Here is a 26,658-nt window from a genome sequence, read left to right as displayed (position 1 = left end):
ATACCTTGCTTGACATTGTGGTCCCGAGTGTCAGTCAGTCAGGATAATGTTTATTTAGACCTTTGTCTTTAAACAATGATAAAACCGATTGAAGTTAAAACATTCAACAGCATTATTTATACAAACTATACAATTTATACAATCTTAACAATAGACTAAATAGTTTAAAATGAAGTAACAATAGTGTGAAATAATTCATTGCGCAACCCTGCACTCTTGTACAGAGCAACTAGTGTGGGAAACTTTTAAGGCCTATTTGAGAGGTATACTTAGTTCACAGATGACCTATAGGAGGAGACTAATTAAGAAAAAAGATACTGATGACCTGGACAATATTAAGCAGAAAGAACAACAATTACAGGCAGCAGCCATAGGGGATGGGGTTAATATTCCGAGGCTGCAAAAAGAACTCCTGGAATTACAGTCAGGATTTAAAGCAAGGGGTGATAAATAATTATGGATATGTAGGAGGTCAGCAGACTGAAAAATATTGAGTATGGAGAGAAGTGTGGGCTCTCTTGGCTTGGAAGGCGAGATCAGAGCGGAGTAGGAATATTATCGACTCATTAATCCAGCGGGATTCGGGGACATTGCTGTCGGAAGAAGAGAAAATTAGGGAAGAAGTAAGGGGGTTTATGAGGGGGTTATATCAAGAAAATAGTTGTTGTGGAGTTGAGGAGATGGAGGCTTGGTTAGGACTGAGGGACTTGCCACAATTGAGTGAAGCAGACAAGATTGGGTTGGCTAGTGAGATTTCAGAGGGAGAGATATGGGTGCAGGTGAGGAAGATGAGCCGAGGGAAAGCCGCCGGCCCTGACGGCTTACCAACAGAGGTGTATGCGGACAACCTGGAGGAAATTCTGCCTGGCCTTTTGATACTCTTCAATAAAATCTTTTTAGAGGGAGGTGAAGTTCCTCCTACATGGCTAGAGGCTACGATCGTCCTAATTATAAAACCTAATAAGAATCCCCAAAAAATAGAGTCGTACAGACCTATCTCTCTTTTAAATGCCGACTTGAAGATATTTTCGAGAATTTTAGCCACTAGACTAGCTAAGGTAATTAAGTCTATTATTCACCCTGATCAGAGAGGATTCATACCAGGCAGGCAGCTCAACGAGCTTACATTCCAAGTGATTGGGGCAATTGATTTTGCTCAGGATAAAGGTCTACCACTCACCATTGTTGCAATAGATGCTGCTAAAGCATTTGACCAAGTAAACTGGGGGTTTTTATGTGAAACTATGACACGCTTTGGGTTCCCCTCCACCTTTATAGAGGGAGTTAAAGCCCTGTACAGGAGTCCTCGGGCCAAGGTATTGGTCAATGGGGGTCTGACAGACTGGTTTAACATCTCCATAGGAATGAGGCAGGGTTGTCCCCTGTCCCCCCCTCCTGTTCGATGTATATATTGAGCCTTTCATCTGCTTCCTGAGATCGGATTCTGTCATCATACCTTTTAGAATGGGGGATATAGAACTTAAAACAGCTTTGTACGCAGATGATCTCCTCCTTTATACTGCCAACCCTATAGAGGCTATTCCCAGGTTGATTAAACTAGCTGAAGATTTTGGCAGGGTATCCGGATATATAATTAATAAAGAAAAAACTGACATAATGAGTTGGAATATTACAGATCTGGTACAGGGGGCTAAAATTAGATATCTAGGTATATATCTCACACATAAACTAGAGGATATATCTAAAATGAGTTGGAACACTGTGGTGAAGCAGGTAGATAAATTACTAACTAGGTGGGGGGGTTTGCCCCTGAATATCTATGGAAGAGTGAATTTGGTCAAAATGACTATCCTTCCTAAAATAACTTTTTTGTTTAATTGTATACATTTAATATTTAACCCTAAAGATATTGCTAACCTCCAAGGGAAGATTGGGTCATTCATCTGGGCTACAAAATCCCCGAGGATAGTTTGGAGGAAATTAAGAAGGGGGTTGAAACTGGGGGGCCTGGCTTTACCCGATTTGCTTTTTTATTGTTATGCCTTCCAGTTTAAGAATTTCAGAATGCTGGCTATTAAGTTGGACTCTTCCTCACACGGCCGACTTTTTCAGGCAATGCTATCGGTCTAGCCCTAAGGTCTCGAAGTTTTTTTATATAAATTTGGGGACCAAAAATTCTTCAAAAAGGTACTCTTGAAGATTTTACTGACTGCACTCAAAATTTGGGTGCATATGCGGAAGATTCTGGGGATCCCCTACTATAACACACATGCCCCGATCTGGGATTCCCCGGGCACTCCGGATTGTCTGTTAGACAGACTGGCACAACCATTGAGGGAAGCAGGCCTGGGAAAGTGGGGGGACCTTTGTGTTAACACTAAACTTTTGGATTGGGACTCTTTATCGAACCTAACGGGTCAGTCTCTCACAAGATTCAAATATTACCAATTGTCATCATGGTGGGGAAGTCAGTGTTGGGGGAGGTTGAGGAGACCTGGTTTCTGGACTCTATGAGCAGAGGGGGAGGCTGGAAACGGGAGGTTGCCTTCTGGTATAATACTCTGGTGTCTGCAAAAGATTGTTTGGATTCTGAAATAACAAATCTTTGGGGCAATTCCATAACAGAGAATAGTGAGGAGATACAGAAAGTCTGGGCTGATTCATTTACTATTTCACAAAAGATAATAAAACCAGCAAATCTTAGAAGGAACCACCTATTTACCGCTTATAGGGTTTATTGGACCCCTGCCAAACTGAGTAGGATATCTGCTGAAAATTATCTCGGCCCGAGGTGTAATTCTACGGCAGCAGATGACCTGCACATGTTTATGGAGTGCCGGGAAATTACCAGTTATTGGGGACATGTTTGTGACTTTCTGGAGGAGGTTTTACTAATACCAATTACCTGTTCCTCCAGACTGATTTTCTTTGGCCTCCTGCAGGAATATTTAATGAACAGCCCAGTCAATAGTTCATATTCTATGTTGTAGTCATTGCCAGAAGGGAAATCTGTAGAGAATGGAAGTCGAAGGCCCCCCCAAGATTTGCTGATTGTCTGAAAAATATTATGATGACTGCTCAGTCAGATAGGTTGTGCGGTGGAGAGAGTGCCAATAAGATCTGGTCCTCATTAAAAGATTGGTCGGAAAAGTAACCAATAGTCTAATGAATATGCCAGAGGTTTTGTGGTCCGGTCCTCCCTGGTAACAAGGTAATATGGTAATAGGGAGTTGGACAAGGAGACAGCCCACCTCTGGGCGATTTCGGCAAGCTGCGCACATAATCCAAGGGCGGAATCTAAGTGAACATGTGCGAAATGCTCTGAAAGATCCCATCTAGAGCATACATTTTCTGGTGGCATATATGAGGACAAAAAGCAAATATAAAAAAAAGAAAAAAAAACCTTTAAAAAACTATACAATTCATCAACGCTATTCTGGTAAGGCTGCTTAACACCACTATGGCTGCCAAAGCTGCTAAAATACCCCTGAAGCTAACTGCCTGTCAGAACTTGTTTTAAAAGACGATTTTTGGACTTTTGAAACTTCACTCACTCCTCACCTCACGTCCTGCACTGCCTCGCTTCCCTAGCCCTGTTCCACTGCGGCTGTGTGCCGTTCGAGTGGAGGGCGTACCAGGAAGCAGGCAGGCCATTCACCAGCCACCTCCAATCGGGAGGGCGGAGCCAGGCTCCCATGATCGCCGCTATTTCAGACCCAGGTGACATAGACCGGCAACGCTATTCTGGTAAGGCTGCTTAACACCGCTATGGCTGCCAAAGCTGCTAAAATACCCCTGAAACTAATTGCCTATCAGAACTTGTTTTAAAAGACGATTTAGGGACTTTTAAAACTTCTCTTACTCATAAACACTATATAGAAATCTCTATGCTCTTGGAGGAACTCTGTCCAGATGCCCTCTACTTAACAGAAACCTGGTTGACTACAGAGTCAGAGCCCGATCTGGTGCAAGCTCTCCCCCAAGGGTATCAGATGCTATGGGGAGATCGTTTGACCGGGAAGGGGGGTGGCTTGGCAATCATCTATAAGGACTGCTATAACTGCCGTAGCTCTCCTAACTCGATCCCCGACTGCGAAAGTCTCTCTTTTGCTATTGACTTTTCCCCCACCAGCAGTTTTTCTGGGACACTTATATACCGCCCACCTAGAACCCTAAAACAATTTCACAATGCTCTACCTTCCATCATAGCCGATCTAGCTAGTAGCCCATCTAATTATACTTTGCTAGGGGACCTTAACATTCATTTTGACGACAACTCTGATCATTCTGCCTTGGAATTGATAGCTAATCTTTCCGCACTACAATTAAAACAACTTGTGCTTACTCCTACCCACATCAAAGGTCACATTCTAGACCCCATCTTCAGTAACTGCGAAGACCTCACTACGGGTTCCCCTTCCCCCCTTCCGTGGACTGATCATTTCCTGATCCCCCTTGTTTGGAACATCCAAGCCCCTCCCCCTCTGAACATAACCACACGCAAGTTACGCAATTGGTCAACACTTCGCCTAGAGAACTGGCTAACAGCCCTAGAAACTTCCAGACCCCCAAAAATTCATGATCCCTCTCTAGCTAACAAAAATTTTAACAGCTGGATCTCTAAATCACTGGACTCTATACTTCCTATAAGCTGTATCTAGCCTAAGCGTAACTTAAAAACTGCTCCTTGGTATTCCCCCGGACTTCGGGAGATGAAACTCCATTGCAAAAAACTGGAATGTAAGTGGCACCTAGAGACTACTCCCCTTCAAGTAAAGTCATATACAGGGAAGCGATAAGGTCTTATAAAAACGAGATCAAAACCACACAATCAAATTTCTTCACAGAAAAAATTAGTGCAGCCGCATCTAAGCCAAATGAAATGTATCATATTGCAAAAAGCCTCCTCAAGCTTCCTGACCCCCCCCCCCCCCCTTCCCACAACACACAAACTCGTTGCAACAACCTGGCGGAATTTTCTTCCCAAAAATTCGAAGTATTTACATTTCCTTTTCCCCCACCGACAGTAACACTGACCATATCCCACTCTTCCATTGGAATCTGGGCAGCACCTCTCAAACACTCTCGAAGTCTTTCCTCCCCTTGACCCAAAGACGCTTGACTCCATTATGCATCAGGTAAAGTCTGGTTCTCCCAATGACCCGGCACCCCCAAACACCCTGATCCTGGCTATCACCAATATTCTCCCCACCATTCTGGACCTGCTCAATGCCTCCCTTTCCACAGGCATTGTCCCACCTCCTTGGAAACGAGCTATGGCCAGAGCTCTTCTCAAAAAAACAAATCTAGACCCTGATAACCCTAGTAACTATTGCACGATCTCCCTGCTCCCATGGGTGAGCAAAATCTTGGAGAAACACGTCAATAAGTTCTTGACAGAGTTCCTCGAGATCAACCACCTACTAGATCCCTCCCAGACGGGGTTCCGTCCCATGCACGGGACCGAAACTGCCCTGGTTGCAGTGACGGAGGAAGCCAGGAGGATCTTGGATCGGGGAGGATCAGTGGCAGTTATCCTCCTCGATCTAAGCGCTGCCTTCGACACTGTGAACCACAAAATTCTACTGCACCGACTCACCAGCTTAGGAGTCGCAGGGAAAGCAATTGCCTGTCTTGAATCCTTTCTGGATGATCGTTCATTCCAGGTCTTCGAGGGTGACATCACCTCCCCCAGCAAGCCCCTGGGCTGTGGGGTGCCGTAGGGCTCTTCTTTGAGCCCTACACTATTTAATATTTACATGAGTCCACTAGCTGAGATAGTCCGTCCGTTCGGGATAAAAGTCATCACATATGCCAACGACACTCATTTAGTGGTGTCCCTCAATCAGTCAGATATACACAAAGCACAGGACAACCTGAGGGGCTGTCTAGAAGAAGTCAACAACTGGATGACCTACTCATGCCTTAAATTAAATGGAGACAAAACAGAGCTAATGCTCCTAGGCAACCCCCCTGCCTCTGGGATCAACTCACTCTGGCCCGCCTGCCTTGTCCCCCCCCACACCCAAAGATACTATAAAGAGCCTCGGCATTTGGCTGGACAAATCACTCAGCTTCAATTGTCAGGCAGCTAAACTATCAGCCATTTGCTTCGGGCTTCTCAGGCTACTTCGGAAGATCCTTCCCCTCCTGCCCTTCGAGGCAAGGCAGATCATAGTCCAAGGCCTAATTCTGTCCCGTCTTGATTTTGTCAACACCCTTTACCTGGGAGCCCCCCAAACTACCCTACGGAAGCTTCAAATTATGCAAAACTGTGCTGCTCGAACTCTGCTTCAGATTCCCCGTCGCCTTCCAGCCTAGCCCGGTCTAAAAAAAGTCCACTGGCTTCCTGTCAGGGAGAGAATCAATTTCAAAACCCTCTGTATCTCCCACCGAACGTTCTGGAAAACGGGAGCTGACGATAATCATTCCCTAATCATCCCCTATCATCCTACCAAACAGCTCTGATCAGCACGCTCTTTCCTTGCCACAGTCCCCAGGATCAAGAGATCCAGATGCGGGGACAGGTCATTTTCGTATAACGCAGCCAAACTGTGGAACTCCCTCCCTCTCCATCTGAGATCCGAGCCTAACCTACTCCTGTTCCGCAAACATCTAAAAACCTTCCTTTTTAAGAAACCTGAATAAAATCTCTTTTTAGCAGTTTTACATGAAAAGCACCACTCATTAGCGCTAGGACGCCTCAGCAGCTACCGCGCTTAATAAATTCTCTTTTCATTTCAATTCATCTATTTTGGGAGAAAACTTTATATTGACTTTCCTTTTTCTCTCTTTTATTTAAAAGGTAAAATATTATAAAAGCTCTAAGGGTTATGGCTCATATGTTCTAAGGAAACATTGTATTACCTTCATGTAGTTTCCTAAAGCAATTGCGATTTCAAAGCCCGTAGCCTTATAACGTATTTTAAAAGCATTGGTCGAAGATATAATTTACGCTGCTCCAGTATTGTTGTACAGTCTAATAGGATGTGCACTATATCCCCTTTTGTACCCAGCCTGCACTTACAGAGCCCTTCGTGGTCCAACATTTTTGTTTTTAATTCTTCATTTACCAACCATGGATTTATACCAATTTGCAATCTTAGTATCTCCTGTCCATACCAATGGTTTGGTAAAATATCCAGGTAAAGGAACCGATTTTCGTTTGACCAAGACTCCATCATAAACTGTACAGATCAGATATCCCATGTCTGTTCTTCTAGAGACTTCTTGACCAAGAATCTTCAGCTCACTTTTAGTACATTCTACTTGTAAGGATTTGTGGCAAAATTCAACCTTTAAATTCTCTCAGGCCTGCAAGATCTTCTTCCTATTCACTTTTGCCCACTTTAGGTTGCTAGATTAGAACTCTTTTCTGCACCATTGGGATACTTTCTGGCCTTTCTCGGTGTCCAAGCGTTTCCAAAATCTAATTAAAGCTTTTTGTGATTCAACCCCCCAAGTTGTTGTTCTTAGCTCAGTTCTTATTGCTTGGATCATCGATGAGCATGGCAAAGTCAACAGAGTTTTCAGGCATTTTCCTTCCCCAAGTCCCAGTCACTTTTACCGCTTAAATAAAGGACTTCTGCTCCATAAAGTACTTGTGAGGGTATCATTGCACTGAACGCCTTTAACAGCGGTCTGTGAGACATATCTCCGTAATCACGGTGAAATATTTTCAGACCACAGATCGATGTAAAGGCTTTCGCTTTCTGAGCTTCGAGATGCGCATGCCACTTTAAGGACCTATCGAACCACATCCCTAAGTAGCGATATTCATTCACTGTTTCCAGTTTCATATCCCCTAAGCACCAATTAAACTATTGTATAAAAGCATTTAGCTTTCTTTGGAGGCCCAGTTCCGTCTGGTCTAAAATTACCAAGTCATCTGCGTACAGTAGACAGGACACTTTTTTACCGTCCATTCTTGGGCTTGCACTTCTTTCGACCTCAAGGGAAGCTGGTAAGTCTGATAGAAATATGGAAAATAACAGAGGGGCCAATACACAGCCCTGTCTAAGGCCATTTTCAATTGGTATTTTTGGCGTCAGTGACCCTTCGGTGTCTTTAATTACTTGTACCCAATTACCTCGGTGTAACTCTTTTATTATAGCCAGCAGGTCGTCTGGTATATTTTTATTTACAAGAGTTTCCCAGAGGCAGTTTTGGTCTACTGAGTCGAACGCTGCCCGAAAGTCAACAAAACAACAGCACAGCTTACCGTTCTGTTCCGTTGACTTACGTGCTACTAAGCCCACAAAGCAAAGCAGTGATCTACCGTGGATTGCCCTTCTTTGAAGCCCCCCTGTTCAGCGGGTACAATTGAGAACTCCTCCACCCAATCCTTTAGCCTATTCAAAATTATTTTTTAGGAGACTTTTTCTCCTATGTCTAGCAGAATAATCATATCATAAACAACTTAGGAGTGACTCAGTGAAATGCAAAATACGTGTGATAAGAAAAAACAAGAACAAATGGAAGTGTCAGGTTGTTCAGGGCCCCCTACCTAATTATGGCAACGTGTAGGATTGGGCAATTCCAATCTTAGTAATCAGGAGGTAGCAACCCCGTGGACCGGAATGACTGCATCCAACAGGGAAGAACAAATAACCTTTTGTTTAAAAGGACCCTCACTCACCACTAGTTGGTGACATGCTTCATCATTGGGTCCCCGCTGGGGTGGCCGAATGCCCCCCCATCGTGCTACAACGCCTGAGTTACAGCGGAGCGGGTTGGTGGTGAGTGTAAATAGTGATTTAACTCAAGAAATGTGCAAAATATGTGAGTGCAGGATTAAAAAATACACAGTTGAAGCCCAGACAAAATGTTTAATGCGGGCCAACCTGTATTAGGGTTAAAAAAACGTGAAAGGCGGACAATCCTGGGTTCTATATCAGGAGACCCGTGTCCTTAAATAAGATATCTGGTCAACATGTTTCTGCTGTAAAAAAGCGGGATCGCACAGCATTCGTCAGGACCACAACTAAATTGCACTCCTGTGGTATGTACGCGCTAAGGTACACCCTCCCGTGAGGCACTTAATGTGAAAAAATAGTAAAAGTGAAGTTACTCACGGATATTACCTCTGCCGGCACACTGTGGATCACAGCAGCCAAAGTTACAGACTGCAAGAAGCAAAATAACTTCCTGGGTCAGAACGGTGCGGGAAATGTTCACGTGGCATTCAATTTTCTTGCTCGCGACTCTCCACCCGGGACCTACTTTCAAGGACTTCGGTCTGCCCGAATAATCAGCCTGTAGTTTTGTGGTGCATTCATACTACCTTTTTTGTGGATTGGCCTTATTAATGCCCCCTTCCAATTCAATGCCATTTTCCCTTCAGCTAATATTACTTGGAACAATTGGGAATTAAATCTCGCCCACCACTTTATCTGAGACTTTAGTATTATTGCTGGGAGATTGTCAGGTCCAGCTGCTCGTGTTAATTTCAATTTCATTATTGTATTTTCTACATTCTGTTCAGTAAAGTCTGGTTTTAGATCTTCTTTCAGGTCTTGCCAAGGCTGGGGTTCTACGACTACTAATTTCCCTCGAGGGCCATACAGTTCATTCAAGTACTTCTCCCAAGCTGCCTCTTCTACGACACAGTTCATTGCTCCAGCAGGATGATCAGCTGCTGCTTTTACCAGCTTCCCGAACTGTCTTATATTTTTTGATTCAATCGATTCTAGCAGGTTTACCCAGCATTTTTCTTTATACAACCTTTTTGCATCTGTGATAATCTTTTTATACTCTTTTTTCAGTTCATTAAGGTAGCTTTGTCTCGCCCAGTTATACTTTTTCCTAATACTTCTTGTTACTATCCTTATCTCCCTTTTTTTATTTCTGCATTCAGCGGAGTGCCATTTCGGTCAACTAACCGGGTTTGTATCTTGTTTTCTTTTACCTTTTTTTAGTTCCGTTCTGAGACATTGTACCACTTGGTCTATTTTCTCCTCAAACCATTCCAGTTTTTTGCTCCCTGTATCCCCCAATTTTACCTTTTGCTGAAATTTCCTTAGTTTTTCCAAGTATTCTTCCGTCAACCTAGTTGACGCTCTCTTGGGGTATTCAACTTGTGGGATTACTTTATCTCTGTGTTCCCAAGTTCCCCCTTGTGTCTTCCACTGCATAGGTTTATGGTCGCTGCCTTCATTATGCATTATCTTAAATTTTCCGTATGAGAGGAAAATTCCAAGCAAACATGAAAACATAATCAATTGGGCAATTTTGTGAGCCTATTTTAAATGTTATCTTTGCCGGGCGGTCTGCTTTAAGTCTGCCATTCAGGCAGAAGAGACCCTTCGTCCCTAGATCGTTTACCAGTTCTATATCCTGTTTTGAAGTTTCGTAGGCTGGGAAACTTGCTTGATTTATTCCATATGAGTCAAGTATTTCCCTATGCCAGCAGTCAACCTTCTTTGGATGCAGCTTATGATTGAAATCCTCCGCAATAGGAAATACATCTGAACCGTACTTTTCGCATAAGGAATCTATATCATCTTTAAAATTCCCCAGCTCAATTCCGTGCTCTGTAGCGTTCTCCCATTGCATATACACATTTATTACAGTTACATTTTCATATTTCTTATCCAGGATCAACAGAGATAGTCTACACACCAATAGCCATTTACATTTTACTTTTAACAGAGTCACATTTCTTGTTACTTTTGTAGATAGGAGTGTCATAATCCCCCCGGCCGGGCGTCCAAACCTTTTTTTCTTTGCCGGTCGACATAGTTGGAGGTGACCTACAAAAAAAGGGGATTCATCGCATAGCCAGGTCTCTTGTAGACAGGCAATTTCCACATTATTTACTAATTTATTTATACCTTCTTGTTTTATTCCGTCTCCAAGACCATTTATGTTCCATGATAGGAAGCTTAGGCTATGCAACACCCCTTCATCCTATTCCACCTCGCTTAAACCACCATCTTCACCCGTTACATCCTTATACTTCTGGGAGGGTCCTGTTAGGCTACTTCTTTTGCTCCAGTTACCCCAAGAGTCATCATTTACTGAATTGTTGACCACTATGTTCAAAATGCTACCACCTTCTACATTTTCTTTCCAGTAGTCTCACCTGTCTCCTACCGAGACCTGCATGGCACTTTAGGAAGCTACTACCTGATTGGCCACTTCCCTTTAGGTCTCTCTCTGGGATTAGCATTATACCTTCCTGAAGTATCGCGTTTGCCGCTTTCCCGATGACCATTTTTACCAGGTCAGAGTAGAATAATACTCTTGTGATTTCCTTTCCATTTAAATTTTCTCTGAAGCCCACTTGTCTCAGATCTTTTGAACCTATCCCCCTCAGACTTGGGCATTTACAAAAAGAGAATAGGATTTGAGCCCTATTTAAAGGATTCAACTTCCTTAACTTCTTCCCCTTTTGTCCAGATTGTTCCAGTTCGAGGTATAGCCATTTGTTGCTACCTACCTCTAACCCTTTCATTAAGGTTTCTAGGTCTACCTGCCTGCGGTTTACCCACCCGGCATACCCCCGTTTACTTTCTACTTCTGTTTTACCTCGTAACTGGGCTGCTTCTTCTTGATTATAATGTCTCAGAGACTTCCTGGTTAGTCCGGCATAGGTAAGTTTGCTATTTGATTTGTATTTGTGGTTTTAATTTTTAGTTGCTCCTTTCTTGGTCCCTTACTACTCTGTTTCTTTGCTTGGACATATGGAGCATTCCTCATACCCTCAGCTCTGGGGGGCTTGACGGATACCAATGTCGGAGCAGGAGATTTTATGTTTAACTCTTTCTCCCTTTCCTTCCTTTTTCCCTTTATTTCTACTTTAGTATCCCTCTTCCTACGTATCTTTCTTTTCACTTGACCCCTATTATTCTGGAGACTATATCTTGCGTATTCCCCTCTTCTTTCAATCAGCATCTGGCATTTAGATATATATACATTATGAGGAGATTCTACTGTTTCTCTACCTAAATTCTGTTCTGTGGGCTGGGGGGCGGCTACTGGTCTCAACATGTATGGCATTTGCCCTCTAATTCCAGCCAAGTCCTCTTCAATCTTTTTTAAATTAAGCTTTTGAATTTTCAGGACCCCATTGTTCAACATTGTTACTTCTAGAATACCCTGCAGGGTTTTCTGCAGCATCAATAGTAAGTCCATCATTGAGGAGGAGGGAGTTATGGAAATATCCAAGTCTTGATGACTATTTCTCTCAGGGGCATCTGCACTCCCAGTTCTCAATGTTTCCTGCTGGGTTTGAGTTCTTATCCCATTTGAATGTTGTTCGGATCGGTGTGGTAAGTCACCCCAGTCAAAACTTGGCCCTTGGCTGTTATTTTACATTTGACCTGTATTCTCTAGATCGGATGCTTGCCTTGAGAATAATTTTGTGGAGGATGACAGATGTGGGGCTATTATTTGCTCATTTTGGCTCAGAATGGAGTGGTTTATTAAGAATGATGCCTCCACTAACTCCTCTGGAGATTCTCCCATGCCATTCCCATTCTGGCGCTCTTCCTCAATTTCCAAGGACTTTGCAGTTAGGTTTAACCTTTTGCAGTGTTTCCCTAGAAAGTCTTTTATGGATTTGGTTGCTGAAGTACTGCCTTTAGATTTTGTTACTGAGGTACTGCCATTGAGTTTTGCGGGGTCTTTTTGATGGCTTTTTTATTTTTTCTCTTTTGAGGTGTCCCTTTGCTTTTCCCGCCTGGGCAAGTCTGGCTTTCCTGGCTCTCGTCGAAGGTCCGGGATTCCTTGGGAAGCTCACTTCTCCCTGGGCTTTCCTCCCCAGGTTCCTTGCTGGGTTTTTGCTTCCTCTTGGGCACCATCGTGTTCAGGCTTATTCCTTTTTGTTGAGCACTATGACTCCAATATTACAGTGCAATATACTTTTAAAATGCTTCCTTACGTAATTCTTACTTCACCCCCTATACTTGCCCCCTACTCAACTAAGATTAACAGTTTGTAGGTACTTAGAGGGGCAAAGGGGTACTGCAATAATTCTCACAAATGTACATACACTTACCTCTGTAGACCCGTTATCCCGCCATGCCTGCCAGATTGCATTAAAAAAATTCTCTTTGTTTAACACTGAATGTGCCTGGGACCGTTGCCGCTCAGTCTTCCCACCTTTCCTTTACCTGGGGGTTCCTTCCGCATGCTACCGCCTTCTCCCGTTGGATGCTTTCCTCCAGGAGGTCTGGGCATGTTTTTTTTGGGGGGGGGGCGGCTGTGGCCTTCTACGTCTTCTTCCGACGGGACCCAATTTGTGGTCTTTTTCCCCCTCAGTATGCTTACTGGGGGTCCTGTGAAATCGGACTATCCTGGGTACTCCGAGGGAAATATCTGTGTGTTGCCCCCAGACTGCCGGTCCGCGGCATGGCGTGGTCCGTGGCACGCCTCTCCGCTCACAGACTGAAGCTCGTCCCGGTTCCGGCAGCTCCGGGAGGACTCCGGGCGGGCGCCGCAGCACCCGTGCTGACTCGGCACGAGCAACGATTCACCAGCGCTGAACCGGGCTGCGTTCTCGTCGCTCTCGGCGTGCAGCGCACTCAATGGTTCTCGGCGTTCTCAGCGTTTCACTCTCAGGGCTGACAGCTAGGCAGGCGGGACAGCAGCAACAGAACTGGTCCAGAGTGATTTGTGGGCAGAATGTTAAATTGCTGTTGATTGCCCAGAAACAGAACCAGCAAGGAATGCTTACACAGGTGCACCATCTCCTGAGGTGATGAAGAAATATAACCTAGCCATCATTTATTTGAAAGGGAACAATTCTCCTAAAGAGTTTGATTGAGTAAAATTTGACACAACGACACTGGATCTGAAAGAGACAGCCCATTCCGATTAAGAAAGACTTTTGCAGGCATTCAAATAGTACAATGTGATGGAAAATGTGTCTGAAAAGGATATGGGACATTTTTTTATCAGTTTGTATGCGGATTGAGACCTGAGAGTAGCATCATGATTTAGCAGCATTTAATCTGTTGGCAAAGTAAACCCATAGATGAAATACTTTGTTATGCGAAGTATTGTGCAGATGAAATTGACTCAAAACATAAGGAGCTCAAGAGGACACTGATAATCGCTCAGATGAAAGTGGATCAGAAAGATCAGGGTCAAACAGGTGTTGATTCCATGTTCATTGTACATGGAGGTCATCAACAACCCCAGAGGATACAGGAGATGACCGGATGAAAACAGCAGGGTGTGCAGTCTCAAGATTGAGGTTGTGGTGTTCCAATTGATGTGTTAAAAAGAACAAATCTGTGTCATATTTGCGGCAAGTTGGGGCATTGGAAGCGTGAGTGTCTGTTTAATCCAATTAATCAAGGAAATAGGGGTCAAACTTAGAATGTTGGTAATGCACAGGAAGACGGCGTGGCACATAATCAGCAGGGTCACAGACAAAGAAATCAAATTCAAAACATACCCCAAGCCCTGATGCCTCAAATGAATGGTCAGGTTTAGAAACTCAATTCAAATAAATGATTTCATACAGATGCAGCATCTAATGCAAATCAGAATGTGTCCTAGCAATATCCTTTGATCCAATTAGATGACACAGACTCAGATCTGTCAAAATGAGGGTGTCCAAAGGGGAGGAGGAATGCGTACTTGGCGCATCTTTGGAGGTAGACCAGAGTGGTCTATATGTGGATGGCAAGGTGAATGGGATTCCCATCTCATTTCTTGTTGACACTGGTGGTAACCATTCCACTGTGAGACAGTGGAAGTTCCAAACCTGCACTTCTCGGGAGAAAGAATCCAAGTTTTAGGAGTCGCAAACCGATTGATGTCAAAACCAGTTACCAAACCTGTACCTGTGAAGAGTGACTATTTTGAGGTTTACATAAATTTGTTGGATGCGATTCAAGCCCAGTAAATTTATGGGGACTAGACTTGTGCAAATTAAATTGTTTAGTATATTGCACACCAAAGGGAATTGAGTTCCATACAAATGATGAGGATGTTGGTTTTAAATTAGCTAAACAGCAGACAGAAAGAACAGAATTGTTTCCCCTGTTGGTGATAGATAATATATTCCCAGAGGTTTGGGATTTCACAGGAAGACATTGATCTGTTGAAAGGTGTGGTGCCAGTAAAAATTACTGTGAAAAACAATGCTGAATTTCCACGAATCCCACAATACAATTTGAGCCCAGAAACCATTGCAGGAATAACTCCTTTAACTGATTCAATGTTTGAGCAAAGAATCCTGAAGGAAATATTGGGGAGTCCGTGTAACTCTCTTATACTGGGTTTCAAAAGCACAACTATGTACTGTATTGGTCAGGATTTGAGAAAGGTTTATCAGACTGTTTCTTAGTTTTTTTAAACTCTTTTTTATTGCAGTGAATAAGCATAACAAAGCGATGACAGCACCTCTTAACATACAAAATATTGAGCTACATTATAACAGTGGATGAGCTTCATATATTTGTTATACATTTCAGTTTGCCAGGCCTCTTCAACAGTGCCACAGTGGTAAGTCCCTTCATGCAGCAGCCCTCAATACAGTTCCATCGGTTTGACTCTATTAACAGGTGCGCACAACATTACCCTACTTTCATTCATCCTCCCTCAGACCTTAGTCCATTTGTGTGAACATTCTCTGCCCTCATAAACCACCCCTTCTGCCTGCATGCGCCAGTCCATATCTCCTTTCCCTTCTCCCACCCTCGGGGCGGACGCTGCCCTCCACTTCTTCTTGGCTATAATGCGTTTGGGGGCTTGAAGCCTAGTGTAAGCCAAAGCCGATCTGCAGTTGTCAGTTCTGTTGCCTCCCATACATTCAATAGGTATGACTTTGCTGAGGTTGTCATGCAGATTGTCATGTTACAAGATGTAACTGCAGCTGAGTAAGCCTGGAGTACCAGCAGTACCACAGCATGTGGAAAAATGTGCCCTCCCGACCACACCCTCTGGAGCACAATGGTGACTCAGCCCTGCCCATCTTGACCAATGTTGTACAGGCATAGTAGGTCCTGTGTTGAATCTTAAATTGCAATAATCCAAAATGGGAACGGATAGCTACTTCTCCAGGGACACCATTGCATCTTGCCACTCATTGTCCTCCAACTGTCCCAGGTCCTCCTCCAATCTCACATGGAGCCGTACCAAGAGTTCAGGGCAATTATTTAGTATTTTGTGATAGGTTAAGAAAATTGCCTTTTTATGCATGTGTTCTGCAAGCAGCAAATTTTCTAACGGAGAGGACTCAGGGAGCTCCTCCTCTCTAGGTATCACCCCCCATAACACATGTCTAATCTGGAGGTAATGGTATGTCTCTGAGTGGGCCAATTGGATTCCCTTTGTAAGTCATCAAAGGACTTCAACCCCCCATTTGCCCATAAATCCCCTACATGCAAAAGGCCTATTAGATCCCATTTATTGAACCCTGGGGCTCGGCCAGTAGACCCAACTTTGCTTTGTCCCACAGCGGTGTAGCCCGGGTAATTCTACCCTGCAATCACAGTGCCTTAATTGTCGCTGCGGTTGGGGTGGGCAATTGTATATTTCGACCAATCCATCGAGTACGTGGGTTCATCATGAAGGTGGTGTGGACCCATTAATGCACCGTCGTAAGTTGGGCTGCCCAGTAATATTGTTGGAGGGCTGGAAGCGCTATTCCCCCATTATACCAGCCTCTTGTCAATTTTGGTAAAGATATCCTAGGGGCTTCTCCATCCCAGAGGAGCATCCGGACAACAACGTGATTAACCGGCCCGGAAATATGGGTGGGAACCAGATACGGTGTATTGTGGAGGATGTACAGAAAATGAAGCAGGGCCATCATTTTAAACAGTGACTCTTTCCCTTACAGGGACAGGGGTAGAGCTCTTCAGTGTTGGACAACCCCTTTGAAACGCTGCTATGGTGGCACTAAATTGCATTCATAGAAGACATCCAGATCTCTAGAGATGAAAATTCCCAGATATCGGAACCTCTCCCTTACCACCTGAGCAGTACAATTCCTGGGGAGGCATGGGTCATCGCTATGGAGTACATGAATTACAGATGTATCCCAGTTTATAGTGTACCTGAGTATTTATGGTAAAGATCAAATATGTGGAATATTCTATGTAGCGTAGTATACAGACTTGCCACATAGAGCAGGATGTCTTCAGAATAGAGGGAGATTCTATCTTCCCATTCCTTAGACCTTATACAAACTGCCAACAGTTCCAGCACAAAGGCAAAAATCAATGGGTAAAGGGGGCAGCCCTTTCTTGTGCCACACTGTCGCTGGAAGGTCGCTGACGGACCGCCGTTCACTGTCACCTGCGATAGAGGGTTTGCATACAAAAGCCAAATCCAGGATCAAAACTTTGGTCCAAACCCCTGCTTCTCCAAAACCACATACATAAAGTTCCATTCTATCGTATCGAAAGCCATCCATTCATCTATTGATACCACCACAGCTTCCTCTTGGATATAAGCAGCTCAGCACATTACCCCATGTAGGCGCCTCAAATTAAGTGCAGTGTTTTTACCTGGCATAACCCAGATTGGTCTGGAAGGATCAGTGTGCCTATTAGCTGAACTAGCCAAGTTGCTAATAGTTTAACTAAAATCTTGACCTCGGCCTTCAATAATGAAATCTATTCAAGTCTATCAATAGAATGTACAGAGATCAGGTGGTTTACCCCCATTATCGCTAACTACAAGATTATCCTGTCTTTGATCTGAGGTATTTCTCGACTTCGTAACTTTCTTGGAACATACTCGGTAGGAAGGGGGCAGTTTCAGTGACATCATGGTCGAGGAGCTCTCTGACAGCCGATGCAAGATGTGCCAGATGAAGGTCCGATAACAATCCCTGTGCCTTGTCTACTGTGGTAGTTGAGGAAGGGAAATATAGATTTGTGTAAAAGGCTGCAAAAGCATCCGCTATACCCTGCCTATCCCTTACCTAAGCTCCCCCTATATTGAGCACCTCAAACACCTGTTTCAACATCGCCTCTCTCCTGACCCAGCCACGCCAGGAGTTTGCCCACTCTGGCCCCCACCTCATACAGGTAATTTTTGGGCTCCCCAGTGTCTGGCCCTGGGCGCCTCTTCCACAATATCATTGTATTCCTCACGTTTAATTGCCAAGTGGTATTGCACCTCCAATTGGTCATCCAACATCATGTCAGCCTCCAACCCCTGAATATCCCGCTCCAGGAGTAGTTACTTTGCTTTCTTATCTTATCTTATTTGTGACCCATGATCAAGGGAATACCCTAGCCTCTTATCACAGCCTTAAACACTTCCCATTGGAAAATGATGGACATGATGTAATTCCAGGCATGGAGGGAGTGGGGTTGTCAGGTATTAGCGGACTTGTTTCCAAACAAAACCTTCATCTTTTATGAACATGCTTGCGACTGTTTTGGGCTGAGTCAGGGCCAATTTCTCCAATATGCCACACTCCTCCTGGTTCTAGCTAAGCGCATGGTGGCAATAACTTGTATGGGGAAGCGTCCCCCTACTCTAGGCAAATGGAGCAGGGATGTGCCTGAGTGGTCTCTGGTGGAGGAGGCCCACATGAAGACTAGCAGGAGGGTTGAGAAATTAGAAGAGGATCTAAGGACTTGGAGGGAGTTAAGTCGCGTGTTCTTAAACCCTGAGGTGAACCTAAATGATCAGCATGTTAGTGTATGTTCAACTGAAGAGGATGTGTGTTGATGTCTCTGAAGTTTACATGACAAGCTTATTGTTGTTAGATAACTGGTAAAGCTAACAGTGATCATGTACTGTTTATACATTTTTGCACTTTGTCGTGGATCTCACCTGAAAGCAATGTTTCACATTATACACCTATGGTGGTTTTATTGATTGGAAAAAAAGAGAAAGAATGGTTTAAAAAACAAAAGCCTCTTACAATCCCTTTGTTGAATTTACTGTTCCTTCATTCTCTTTATAGTAATGATCGGTGGCTACTTGGAGGCCGATCCATGTTTTGCGGCACATTAAGAGATACCAGGGGTGGAGTGTCGACATGCGTTCTCAATCCAGAGACCTTCGTCCATGCGTTGTGCAAACTGGGGAGTGATTGGAAATACCTTGCAGCAAGTGCTGTATCTCACTGAAAGCTGGAAGTTGACAGGCCAGAACGAATATGTAATCTATGCGTGATAAGTTCCAGTGTGCACCCGAATTATAGGTATATTGACCGGCGGTGGGGTTTAAGACTCGCCACACGTCTACCAGGCCTAATGCTGATTGAAAATAAGTCAGATATTTACTGGAGGTCTCTCCATGATGCAGGGGCCAACAATCTATACCCTTGCAGAGGGCTGTGTTGCAATCACCCCCAAGTAGCAGTTCTCCCTCTGGGAGACGGAGGATAAGGGAGACGAGATCAGCGATCGCCGATGTGTGAAGTCTCGGGTATATAGAGTGAAATAAGATTGAGCAGGTGGCCCTCTCAGTGTCCCGTAAGTGCTACAAAGTGTCCGAGGGTGTCATGGGTAATATTCTGCACAGTGAATGGGAAAGAGTAATGGAGAAGGATGCCCACTCCCCTTGAGACTTGTGTATAGCTGGCATGTTCCACCATCTTGTAGCCCTATCTGTTTAGTGCACAGTAGTGTAGTTTCAAATACTGCAGGACTATCCCTCTTTCAATTTTGTCCTCTAGGCCGTTTACATTCCAAGAGAGAATTTTTAAATTAAATATGGATACTTTAGTTTCCATCAGGGTTAATCAATGGGTACTTTTCAACAGGGGCAGTGGTCCAAGTCATGTGGGATGTCTGCAGCTCTCAAACCACAAGAACTGGTAGGGGAAGACTGTGACTCTCCATCTGTTTCTAAGGAGGTATGCACCTACCTACGAGGCCCAAATGGACCCTGCAACCTCAAGGAACTGCTGTTGCTGCTACCAACACACACATCAAAAGCATACAAATCCAATAAACCAAAGCTACACCCTCCCCTCTCTGCCTCTCTGCCTCTCTGCACAGTGTACCAAAAACTGCTCACTCCCCAACTTTTAGGAGTGCCTCTTACCCCAACCATTGAATCCTATTGTGGGGTAACATGGGCCAACCGGAGTTCCTTCTCACCCTCCCTACATAACAAATATAATCTGTTACCACTCTGTTGTAGTTCAATCCTGTATTAGAGTTCCTTAGTGTTTGTGCAGGAAAGTTGACCCACAGCAGGCCATCTGGAAGGAAGCAGACCGCTCGCCCCACTCTCTGGGCAGGGTCCATGGCCATGAAGAGATCCAGTTAGTCTTTCCTGCAGCGCTATGGTCATGCTTGTCTTTTAGAAGAGATTTCTAAAGTGTTGCATTTTCAGACTTTTCTCCAGTGGTGTCTTCGTCAGCCAGGTTCCATTGTTGACCGTGAAGGTCATGATCCCTTCAATTCTTGGTTCGCCAGGTACGGGATCTCTTGTCTTTGACCATTCGCCAGCTGTCAAACTAGTTCCAAGCTTCCTCCGGGGTTTAAAAAAAACAGGTCTGAGGTATGAACGTTTTTTTCCAGTCTGCAGTGTGGTTATTGAGTCTTTGGTAACCTTGACGTGTGAGCCCAGGTTTCGCAGATCGGCATGCATCAGGGTGACTTCGGAAGTTACGGTGTCTATCTGACCCTCCAGGGCTGTTGGAACGCCTTGAATCTCTGCCATCATATCTTGCAATGTTAGTTTTCCCCTTAACTGCAGATGGCAGCTGCTGTTGCACCTCTTTCATCTGGGCCGGTGTATCAGGTTTAGTTTGCACCTATTTTTCCATCTTGGTTTTTAAGGGTCACACAAGACCTCTTACTTCCAGTCATCAGTCTCCTCGAAACCGTCTCAGATCCCCTGGTGGGCTCCAGACTCATTGCCACTGATGGAGCGAACCTACCAGAGGGCAGTAATGACGGCTCCATGGCCTGTCAGGTTTCCATCTGCCCCATCTCCAATAAGTGGTAACTGCCACCTCACTCACTGGGCCACCACAGTAGTCTCATGCATTGGAATCAAGATGTCTCCCCCTTTCTATTGTGTGGGCAGTCTATTATCGGCGGGGAAGGGCTGTGTAGTGTTTCAGATGGTCAAGAGAACCTGTTTCCCATCCAGGATCAAGGAGGCCCTTTACTGCTTCTCTTCATTCCAATGATAAGGCCAAACAAGATGAGTTCACCCACTGGAAAAGCCAAAAGCCAGCTAGGCCTCCCTCCTTAAAGGTTCTGTTTTGGACTGAGCGGTAAACCACGTAGGGCTAGACAACCTTCACGGGGTCCCGCCGCTACCATGCCACGAAGCCAGCCAGCACCCACTGCTGCGGCACACTCACCAGTCTGTCCCCGACATAGCCCACTCAGCCCTCCTGATTGATAGGCCAATCACAGCATGTTGGCAGGCGCAGGCCTGGTCTCTTCACAACAGCCGACCCAAGCAGACATACAATTAGCCTCTCCATTCGCTACACAATGCTCAAGCTCCGCTGCCGACATCTAGAAAGATCTAGTCAAGTGCGATGTCTGCGCACTCCTGGTGGCACGCTGGAAGGCCATCTATTATTGATGCTGAATCTTCCCAACTGTGGATTCATGGCAATCCGAGTGCACGCTCCGTCAATTAGGCGCCAGCAATCGAACTGGCTCTGGGGGTGCCTGATACTAAAACAGCTGATGAGAGAATCATTTAAGCCTACACAAAGTTTGGACACAGCTTATGCACACCGACACAATCTTACATGCCTTTTGCTTAATGTAGAAAAGAACGTTATAGGATCAATTGAAGGTACAAGAAGGAAAGGGGCGTGGCCAAGATGGCGGTCGCATCAGATGCATACATCAGATGAGAGGATCATAATACAGATGTCCGGTGCTGTCCTCCCCTGAGGTACTTATCTGTGGGGTCAGATGGCCATAAAAACTGACGCGGCGGGCTGCAGTGACCGAAACGAACTCTCCTGAGTGGTGTCAGCAGACCCGAGGTGAGCAGATCCTGATGGTGGGGGAGAGCCGAGAGGTCACTCCACAGTGGCTCCTGTGCCACGGAAGAGTATTGTGTTGCTTGTGGCATGGCGAAGGTTGGAGGCGGTGAGATCATAGGTGCCGGATAACTGTGATGGGGCGCTTTCTATAAGGCCTAGGGAGACGCTCCCATGGAGGCGGCGTAAGAGACGGCATCGGCCCAGAATTGTGGTATGGTGGGCCGACAGGAGAGGCGAGGCATCTGTCCCTCGCGGTGCCTCCTTTTATTATTGCTGATGAAGAGACAGGAGCCCGGATGGCAGAAGGCAGGCCATCAGAGAGCCAGGGTAAATCCCTGTGCTGCTTGCCTGCCCCGGCAGGGCTTATTTCGTGGGAGAGAGGATGCTATTGGGACGGAGCCGGAAACCAGAGGCCGATACAACTAGTCATCCCCATCGCAAACAGAAATCCAACAGGCAGCTGCCTTGCAAGCGGTTGCCGACATTGGGCAAGACAACAGATGGTTGCCTGAGATGGACACAGCTTCTGAGAGGAGGTTGACACACTTGGATTCCAGGTTGTCACAGGGAGAAGACACAGGACTCACTGATATCACACTGCAGACAACAGATTACCTCCTGTGATATCCTTTAACACGTATACTTGGGGGATTGGTCCACTTGGGCGGAGTTGGGAGGGGGCTAAGCCATACTATGTATGTATACACTTTGGGTGTGCTGTTATATTAGTCACCCACGACTCACTCGCTATAGGCCTTAACCTTCACTAGGCAGACACTGTCTAGAATACCATAAGCTGGGCCGACTGCACAAGGGGCTCATTAGTTGCAATTGGCCTACACCTCTCAGAGAACACACTTACTTGGGAATTAGTTCAATGTTAAGTTTGGACGGCTGGCTGTTGCCATACTACCCTTGGAGTGGGGAGTTTGGAGTTGGAGTCTGCAATCACCTGCCTTTTGTTATTATATCTGACAATGACTTTCTCTCCTTGTTGCTAAATATGTTGCTGGGTGGACTGGGTGAGATGTTGTCGAAGTAGGAGGCACGGGGTGGGTCCTGGGCAAACATGGGACACACTAATTCGTTGGAACAGACTATGGCTCATCACTGGGAAGCATTGATTTTTTTTGGTCTTGGAACATCATGGGAATGGGCTCTGCCACTAAGAGGCATAATGTGCAAAGATACCTTTGCAGACGTGGAGTACAAATTGCTATGCTTCAAGAAACACACTTAGTGGGAGTCGAGATAGAAAGGTTGAAACGAAGGTGGAGGGGCCAACTTTATGCCACTTCCTACTCGGCATATGCCAGAGAGGCCTTTATATGGGTGAGGGTGGGAGTCCTATTTGAACACGCATGCTCAATCATAGATAAAGAAGGTAGATTTGTCCTGGCGGAGGGATGACTAGCTGGAAGGGAGATCGTGCTGGGATGCCTATGTGCACCAAACCAAGATCAAACTTAATTCTTTAGTACCCTTTCCACATATTTGGTCAGCATGTCCATTGACAGCCTGCTGATTGGGGGTGATTTTAACTGTGTCCTAGATGTGGCATTTCATCGCTCTACACCCCCACTGTTGAGTACAGGAGAAAACTAACTAGCTAAAGGATTGAGGGAGTGGCTTGAACACTGGGAACTTGCAGACTTTTGCAGGGCCCAACACGCAGAAGAACAAGTGTTCTTGTGTTACTCACACATTCACAGTCCGCATACCCGAATAGACAGATTTGTGTGCTCCCAGAGGTTCACTCAATCTATCACGCATTCAGAATAACTAGGACGAACACTGCCTGACCACAGTTCTGTGCTTATGGGGTTCAGGCTGATGGAGGAATGCCCGCCTGCCCGACGTAGCGGCTTAATCCTACCTCCCCTGAAGATGCAGACTATCGTAATACTCTGGCACAAACGATTTCTGATTATTTCACACAGAATCGGGGTACAGCTACCATGGGGCTGATGGAGTGGGAAGCCTTCAAGTGGTGACAAGGGGTCAGTGCATTGTAATGATGGTAGGTGCTCGGAGAGAACTGGGCAAGAACTTCGAACTATTGTGGACAAAATACAAACACTAGACAAGACTCAGGCCACCCGGGAGAGCTCAGTTGAGGAGATCGGAGAGACATGGGAAAGGTACAAATCCATATTGGAAGGACTATGTAGGCATGATTATAAAACACATGAAGGGGAGGGCAAGGCAGGATGGCTACTGGCATGGCTCCTTAGGCCAGATACACGGGGAGCCCCTATCACGCATATGACACAGGAAGGTGGTAGGTCACTATACTCCCTGATGGCTATCAATAAATAGTGCTTCGATTATTACACGCAGCTATATGCTGCCCCATAGTACTTTAACATGATACACAACTTACTTTTTGGCCTGTTTGGGGCTGACCACTCTCCCAGAAGATGATTGCAAAGGTCTGGGGAAACCACTAACAAAACAGGAAGTGAGGAAGGCAATTAAGGATATGGCCTGGGGTAGGACACCAGGCCCGACGGCCACCCAGCGGAGTTTACGCGACCTATGCTGGGACTTTAACCCTGCAATTAGTGAAAATGTATGTGGAAGGATGGGAACTGGGCCGACTTCCGTAATCCATCAAAGACGCTGTGATTATCCCTCTCTGAAAGGTCAAGACAGAAGCAGTGAAGGTCACTGAGTTCCGCCCTCTCTCAATGCTCAACTCAGACTTTAAAATCTAAAGTAAGGTCAAGGCACCTCGCCTTCTCCTGTGTATGCAAATAACCTCTAGAATCCTTCTAGCCTTGCTGCCGTGGCTCTGACTCACCTTGAGCTTATCACAGACTCTTTTTTGCTCTCCATAGACCCCTGACTGTGTGCACGGACCCTCCCGCCTGTCTCCAGCGGCCCACCAGCTCTGATTCCAGCTAGAGCGGGGCCGCCGAGAGGAGACCGGCGAGGGGCGAACTTCAACTCCCAGAAGCCCTTGCTGGGGTCCGTGTCACCGGGGAGCGCCAGGCGGTGCATAAAAAGCGCATCAGCCCCATCGAGTGGGGGAATCCTTCTAGCCTTGCTGCCGTGGCTCTGACTCGCCTTGAGCTTATCACAGACTCTTTTTTGCTCTCCATAGACCCCTGACTGTGTGCATGGACCCGCCCGCCTGTCTCCAGCGGCCCACCAGCTCTGATTCCAGCTAGAGCGGGCCGCCGGGAGGAGACCGGCGAGGGGCGAACTTCAACTCCCAGAAGCCCTTGCTGGGGTCCGTGTCACCGGGGAGCGCCAGGCGGCGCATAAAAAGCGCATCAGACCCGTCTCGTGGGACGCGAACGGGACGCCGTGCGAAGCCCGGGCAAAGGGCGGGCCCGTTTAAGCCCGTTCAAGACCGGGTAAGACTGGACTGGCCCAAGTTATGTGCAATTATTATTCTGTTCATCTTATTCGTATTGTCTAATACCACTGTGTAATCAGCTCAAGCCTATTGTCCTCCACACTGTAAGAAAACGAAGAACTCTCACTGCATGAGTTCTTTCCTCCCTATTTCGTTCGTTTTGAAATGTCTTCAACGAGAGGTTCAAGAAGTAAAACTGCGCAGAATTTAGCCCAAATAACAGGCCCCATAGACTTATTTATCACCAGAACTAATGAGGTGATTAATCAAAGCATATCTTTGTTGGAGCGGAGGGTATTGCAAGAGATGGAAATAGCAAGGAGGTCCTCTTTGGGGCCTCTAGCTTCCGCCCAAACTCCAACACAGCCAAGGCCAACTACCTCTATGGCAAGCCAAAATGAAACCGTGGCAGAGATTTTTTCTGTCCCTGACACGGTTGATTTATCTGCCACACAGCTGTCGCTTGATTCACTCATATCCGATGACCTAGAAAAAACACCAGACCTGTCACAATGTCAAAAACATGTCGTGTCATCAGAAACCAAGGATAAAGGGAAGAGGGAAGGCGCCATATCCAAACAGAAAAAGAACATAAAGAAAACAAAGGGGAATAAATCTAACTCTATTCAACCAATACACTCAGCAAACTCTCAGGCTCCGGATGTAAACCACTCCGCACAGTGTTCACAAAATGATACCAACATTCCTGTGATAAATATCCAGGAACTTCCGGATAGCACGCGAATAGCTGGGAGTACCTGTGATACATGCGCCTCTAATGCCCAATTATTAAATAGTGTGGGGGAGCTATTTAAACGCTACCTGCAACCAGTTGAAAAAAGCTTAATGCAGATTGAAAAATAGTTAGCGAAGTTGAATACATTACCTTTTAACCAGAAAACCTTGGCTCCTGCGCCCTTAGGGGGGGCCAAATCTAAAGCCCCGGGTATTCCTCCTAAATCAGCCCAAACTGTTTCTAAAATCCCAGTTACAGAACCTATAAAATCTGTAGACGCACAAACAGGGCGTAAAACTGTACAAGACATTGCTGTTTCTACTCCTGGCCTAGCAAAGGAAAGTTCCAATACTACCCAAGATATCTCTAAGTCTACACCAGGCACTACCAAGGCCCCTGCGGGGATAGCTAAGCAAAACCTTACATAACAACCTTCTTCTAAAGTGCCAGCTACACACTCCAAGGGAGAGGAGAATAAGAAGGGAGCAAGGGTCAGGCGCCCTGTTCATCTTCCCCCCGAGGCGACGCCCTACACAGTTATTCTTACGGGGGTACCTGAGCTGATGGATAATACGGATGAACCTCCGTGGGCCCTTCGGAATAAGGTCCTTCGGTGGTTGGGTACTAATAGACCCCTCCAATGTCCATATACCATCAGAATTACATCAGTGCAAAGAGTAGCTTGGATCGGGGACTCTAGAAAAA

Source organism: Lissotriton vulgaris, chromosome 4_1, assembly GCF_964263255.1.
Source record: "Lissotriton vulgaris chromosome 4_1, aLisVul1.2, whole genome shotgun sequence".
Lineage (NCBI taxonomy): Eukaryota > Metazoa > Chordata > Amphibia > Caudata > Salamandridae > Lissotriton > Lissotriton vulgaris.
The sequence above is the reverse complement of the archived record's forward strand: the minus strand, read 5'-3'. Positions refer to the sequence as shown.